At 36.9% G+C, this 7,106-nt stretch overlaps 1 pseudogene; it reads right to left on the reverse strand.

Moving 5' to 3' along the window:
• Positions 1-1,320: 1,320 nt before the first annotated feature.
• LOC139740459 (uncharacterized) lies at positions 1,321-6,636 on the reverse strand (annotated as a pseudogene).
• Positions 6,637-7,106: the final 470 nt, after the last annotated feature.

Below are 7,106 nucleotides of genomic sequence, written 5' to 3' on the forward strand. Positions count from 1 at the left end.
CATGCAAATATACACTTTGCATTTGATTTAATAGTCTAATCACAAAACATTTTAATCAAAGTATTTTGAGAACATTTCATTTATATATATTACATGAGCGTCAATCTATGAAACAACACGAAATATTAAAAAGTATTATTTTCAACTCCCTTAACCCTAAAAATACTGGGCTATTTTGACCCCCCCCCCCCCCCGTCTTTTTAGGGTTAACCCTAATAGGCCGGGCTTGAGATCTTGGCTGTCGAAAAATTGGCACGCATGTCGCCCGTGACATTATCTACTATATTGTGTAGTTGCTTTTTCGAAAAATTATATAATTTCACTAATTATGCATGGAATCAGACTTTTTGGTCCAAATCAATAAATGAAGGTCAAAAATAGTTATGATGTTCATTATAAACCTACTTTTGGTAGGTACCATTGTAAAGCCAGATATTTTTTTCAGAGGAATTTTTTAGATTTGATTTGGTAACGTCATTTTGAGATATTAACATTTTTCTGCGCATTTGTGCAGATTCTTCCATTCGTTTTATACACATAGGTCCGAATTCACAAAAGAGGTTTAAACCATGGGGTTGTTTAAACCTCCTTACGCGTACGAAAAATAAGTGTAAATAAGCGCACCAACCCATGCGCGCGTTTAAAGAAAACACATAATTGGACCGGATTCTGTGTGCGCGTACGCTTAAATAACCTCTTTTGTGAATTCGGGCCATAGCGTTGGTCATTGCTGACATCGTATTCATGCAAAACAGAGTACAATGAAAGAAAACATATATTTATGAGATGAAAGTCATTGACAATCTAGTTGTATATGCTATGTACCTAAAGCTAAGAAACCACACTTTTTTTTTAAAATTCATTTATCAATTTCTATTTAGTGACCCTGTTTTTGAAAAACAAATTTTTTAAAATGGGAATTCGAGAAATCCCATTTGTGAAAAATTCTGTTATTCCTCTACATGTAGCCTGTTGTCATTGTTCAGACCATTTTCAAACAAAGAATTCTTGGATTGTTATTATGTAACAGTTTTTTGAATAGCCTGTACTAAGGTATGAATATCATATAATAATGTTTTTGTGATGTTTTTATCATTTAGATTACTTGTACATTATGAATTTCTTTCAAGTAACAGTATGATCTTCTTACCAGTTTCTATGTTAAATGATGAAAGTGGCACAAACAGGATTTTGCATCATCACACATAACATAGTATAACTATAACCATGTATAAAGATCATCTGGACAAATTATTTTGCGCTAACTTTTTAAAGGAATTTGATTGGTCCGCATTTTTTGTCGCCTTGCGACAAAAAAGGTCACTTGCCTCTGTAACACTTTTGACGCCTCATATCCCATTGACTTTGTACACAAAATGTCGCTGAGCTTTGTTGTGCCTTGTCTGAACAAGGCTTTAAAGGTAGTAGCCCACATTTGTCAAAACAAGCAGTATAGTTGGCATGGAGTTTGGATATCATTACAGTAAACATGTACAAAATAGCATTTCAATCTGCCTCTTACTTTGGTAAAAACATATGAAAATGTAACATGATGCTTCTTCAGATTACCTCTTGTTCAACAGTAACTCAAGAGTGCGAAGTGGCGGAGCTCAAGATCCAATCCAGGGACGACTCATAAAACAGCACGTTTGTCTTTCTTAATCGATATAAAATAGGAGGAATTAGATTTCTGACTTACATCACTTCTAGACTTCTTTAGAAATACGTTCAGGCACTTGAAATTGTCATTCGAAGGTGTCTTCGATGGGAAAAACAGTGATGTCGCATCGTCGATTTGACAATTCGCAGAAAACTGCGCAGCACTACTATGAGCATACTATGAGGCGCCGTTTGTAAAACAATTATATAGATAAATTATATGTTATATAATCATATGAGCTCCGCGTTCAACAGTAATTTTGCACCATTCGTAAAAGCATCGGGACGACATGTTTAGAAATTGATTCTAAAACCCTGGTTCTCTCTCTCTAGAATTGAATAAATATATCATTGACAAAAGGCGACAGATGAATTATGATACTTTTAACTTGTCTTTCAAAGTCATAAAGGACCTATTTCATCCCGCTTCGAGTTTTGTGGGTTTGCAAATATGGGCTACTACCTTTAACATTTCCTAGGACTCTATGATGAAAAATTAGAAATGTAAGCCCTAAGGGAAATGGTACTGGATGGGGTTGTGGTATTGCAGTTGGGTTTTCCACCATCCATCTTATAAATGACTTTCTGCAGAAAGTCGTAAGTGTTGGCTGCCTCCCAAGGATAATCTACCCAAAGAACGAAGATGGCCTTGAAACTAAGGTCCACTCCTTGGATGAGGGACATTGCCTCCAATGCAACACCATCACAAATGACAAACACTTGCTCCGGCTTGAGGATGTCTCCAAGGGCGAGCACAAATGGTTGCTTCTGCTTGCAGTTTTCGAGGTAGTCTGGAAGGTTTGTTCCTACCTGAAGAAAGAGAAAATTATGGTGCTCTATCACTTTTCAGATCACATTATTACAATTACGAATTCTTATGACATGAAGAAACAGTGGAGAGTATTTGACAAATGCAATATGAAATGTTATTTATTTTTCTTTTCGTTTTGTACATGTCATCTCAAGACATGTGTAAATCAATGTTGTTAAGATAATTTGAAGGTATTAAAAGAAAACAAATTTCCATTCATTTGTGTGTTGGCAATGAGGCATGGGACAAAGTATAGTAAAATCTCGATTAGAGGCGCATAATTGCTCTTTTTAAAGAGTTCCATAAAAACAAAGTGGGGGTAAATATTAATAATATCTGTCTTGGGAAAAACAGCGCAATATATCTTCAAAGTATATGAAGAGTTTGTTCGTAAAATGGGTTAGATCCACTTTTGTGACTTCAGAGAAAAACGCATTTGTTAGCCAGATTTTGTACAGGCTTCTATGGAAAAGTGAAATTAGGAAGTGCATTTCTTCATAAGTGCTCTGAAAATTTAGCTTAATACTTTTGTTCAAAAGACAGGCACAGTTGAACAATGTTCTTATATCAATAACTCAATTTTCATAAAAATTGGATCTAACCCCTTTTGTGGGGTGTTGCAAGAAGGTTGCAATCAATTGCAAATAATTGCTAATTTTGAAACAACCATGCTGATTGGCTCAGGGTCTGCCCTTTTAAGAAGACATGCATGCAGCAATGATTTTGATTGGCTAGTAACAATCAGTTGCAACTTGCAATCGATTGCAACTTTCTTGCAACACCCCATAAGTCTTCATATATAAATGAATTAGTATCAATAATCCCAGAAATATAAAGAGTGCAATCCTTCAAGTCAGTTCGCACCTCTGTTTGAGATTTTACAGTAGGGACATTTCCAACAACACAGCAAAAAATGCATATTTTGTCATCTTTTTTATTTCATGATTATGTCATGAAAAAGAACATGATATATGCTAGCTAAAGCAAACTGAAAATGAACCACAGAGAATAAACTGGTTAAGTGAAATAATTGATGCTCATCAGTAAATGAATAATAAGGACAATTTAAAGGTATTAGGAATACATGTACTTGCGGTATAAAATAAATTTCACAGAACCATAATAATTTAATGCATGATACATATTAGATGTGCTGGAAATAGTAGAACATTCCTCATATAACAATGATCCAAAAAATCATTTTGATATAGAACTAACACAGATATGCATATATGGGACAGTGTTAATCTGACTTTTTGACGTTGGGTGATATCAAAAAGTATCAAGCATGTTTTAACCTATGATTCTAAAAATATTCAGTACATAGCTTGTGTTGAAATGTTTCCATACTACAGTGCAAATGTGAAGTACTTTTGGCTGAAAATCAATCGTAGGCCTATTAAACTTAAGCAAAATTTTCCACCACTGACCAGTACTCCATGTTACCTTTAAAATTGAAAAATTAACACGCTTAGACTATGTCCGAGGCTGAGTGATTCGCATTTCATTAAATTGATTTTCTTACTGGGCCGATGTCGATAAAGGCTTTGGACGCCTCTGCCCTGCTGCATCTCATGCTGCGCTTCCCCACCTTCTTCATTCCTGGATTCACGATGTGTGGAAGTGCAAGAAGTGCCATGGTCTCCACTTCTGCTGCAGGACACGCACTGGCAGGAGATGCTGTACAATTAGGAAGAAAACAAATTGAATAAGATTAGATATTATATAATATAGAATTCCCCAAACCACATTAGGTGAATGACAACTTAAGAATCATCCCATGCCCCGTTTTATTTCACCAAGACCAATGGCCGAGGTGAAATAAAACGGAACATGGGATGATTCTGAATTCGGAGTGACCATAGTTTGGCATAGGGAATGACAAATGGTTTGCTAATTATCATAGTATGGAAATAAAGTACTTTATAAAATGATTTCATGATCCTACACAAAATTTTGATTTGGAAGAAAATGAACTGGAATTAATTTCGAGTAGATGGACCATTGCCATATTACCAACAACTTCATGGTTTGGCATGATGACCTATCATTTCAAATTACAATTACCTCATTTCTTTTCAAGACCCCCAATGATGTTTTACAAATAAGCAACATTACCATTGAAATCTATATTATAGTTAGAATATGCTAAATTAATATTCTCTAATTGACCTTTCTCTTTGTTCCTCCTGGAAATCTCTCTTTCCCCATTCCAAATATCATTTCTCTTTTTGCATCATTCCAACTTCAATGTTGTAATTCAATTAAAATGTGTTGGTTTTTAAAAAAAAATATTCTTACGGAGATGGGGAACAGTCAAAGCTTCCTGCCATGTCGGGTTATTGAGGTCTGCATACTTCAGTACCAGGGGAGCTATTTTTGGCCACTCTGAGAACAGCTTATCTGCAACCTCTGGATAAAGAATCCTGAAGTCCTGCTGAATCTGGAATAAATGAAAAAAATGTTACTAGTATAAATCTATTTTCAATTTGAAAGGGAAAAAGCAATATGGGTAATTCCACAGAAAAGTGGACACTTTACCAAAACTTTAATCTTTGAATAGGCTAAATGTAACATATACATGTATCATTTCAAAGAGGAGCTTCTGGTTTCTAGGGAAAGACTATAAAAAAAAAATCGGCCTCCATCTCTTGCAGTTGCACGAGGGTGATCTTGCTAAAGTTAATGTTCACATGTACTACATGTCGATGGGCAATATCAGGTGCAAACAGCTTAAAGAGATAGGTCAGTAGTGGGGCAGAACGCCCCATACATATCCCACATTTGCATATTATAAAAAAACATCAAAACAATTAAAAAGTCTAGTCAGTGGATCTGGTGGATCTATAACCACCTGGAAGTGGTATGCATGGTTAGAAGAGATTCGTAAAAAATGCTATTTAGTGGTTGTTAGGGCAAGTTAAAATGAAAAAAAAAAATTTGAATGTCATGTACAACCTTATGCCATGGTCACTACTCACACCTTTGTGAAAAGTCACCACGTATGAGCCAAGTATTAGAGACAAATCACATGAATTAAAGAAACCAAAACAAATTACAAGGCATTTAAGAGAGCCTTTTTTTTTAATGCCCCGTAATTCCTTTTGATGTCCTCAATTTGATGAGGATGGATTTTAATAGCTGAGAGATACGAAGTTTGGACATAGCTCACAGATACAGTACGGGCCGATTATACACAAACACACACACACACACACACACGTGCACACGGGCGGGCACACACACAGAGTACAGTACAATGCAAGGTCCACAAACACAGATACATCGGCCTATTAATAATCTCCTGCTAATGTTTGGTCTAGCCTAGGCTAGGCTAGGCTTAAGTTAAGCCTAGATTATTACTACGTACTAGCGGCTATAGCCCGCTTTTAATAGTCTGGATTAAGTTGGGCTTAGGCCGTAGCCTAGCCTGGGTTAGCCCGAGACTCCGACTCCGAGTCTGAGTGATAGTAGGCCTACCATACTAGTACCAATACATGAATAATGGAGTTTAATTGGCGCTAGACGGCAGCCCGCTAGTGCATGCAGTTTCGCATCGATTCAATAACGTTTAGACCTCACATTCACACAAAAGGTACAGTGGGTCCTAAAGCTACGCACCATACAAATAACATACCTACACGCGCAATGCGACGCGTTCAAATCAGGGTAAAATACACACGCGATACACACACACAGTAAATTTCAATATCAAGATTTGCATGACTCAAATGCATAGGCATTCCGCGTAGCTTTAGCCTTAGGACCCTTCATTTTTCAAAACAAAATTTGACACCGGCATTAATATTGACCTGAAAATAAGCGTTATTAACATTCAACCCTCGTAAATTTTCTCTATCAACTTTGGAATTTAATGTAGAATCAAGACATAAAAATGAAATTGCACAAGCCAATGATTTCCGTGATTTTTTTTAGCTGCTGAAAACAAAGTGCGTAGCTTTCGGTCCTCCCATCAATTCATACAGTCAGTGTCACACTCATGACATGTCATGCCATCATTCACGGTCACTTCCGACCACATGCAGGTGCAAAACTGCACTAACTGTTACACGGTAGACCTAATGCAGTTTCAACTTACCCTTGAAAATGTCTATCAACTCCTCCATCCCCCATTCCAGCAGTCTTTGCCTCACGAAATCATCCATCGCCGAACGAAAAATAAATCGGCTTATTCTAGCCCTGCAGGCCCAGCTAGCTAGCAGCGCACATCTCACACAGCTAGCGATCAACATAACTTTTACTCGAACCATCGCGCGGATCGGCCAATAAGCGACCGCGCTTGTTCCCAGTACGTAAGCGCATCAAAGGAAACCCGTCAAACGTAACTATTGCACTTAGTTATTCATCGATGACAGATATTATACATGTAGTAAAAGGGAGCAGAGTAACTGATAATTGACTGATTTTCAAGTCAATTTTACTTGACTGGGAAATCTAGTTAATTATTTGACTAGACTGTTTTTAGAGTGTAGGGACCACAAAAAGGGACCCCGAAAAATGGATTTATTCAGCCGAAGGGGGTCACGGACAAAAGTTGGTGGATATTGTTCCTTTGGGTGTACTTATCATGAAAACAGCAATGCCAGCTATTTTATCCTGTACGGGGCCCCAGACA

This window comes from Diadema antillarum, unplaced genomic scaffold, assembly GCF_040938485.1.
Source record: "Diadema antillarum isolate AM-2024a unplaced genomic scaffold, OU_Dant_1.0 seq00000854_RagTag, whole genome shotgun sequence".
Taxonomy (NCBI): Eukaryota; Metazoa; Echinodermata; class Echinoidea; order Diadematoida; family Diadematidae; genus Diadema; species Diadema antillarum.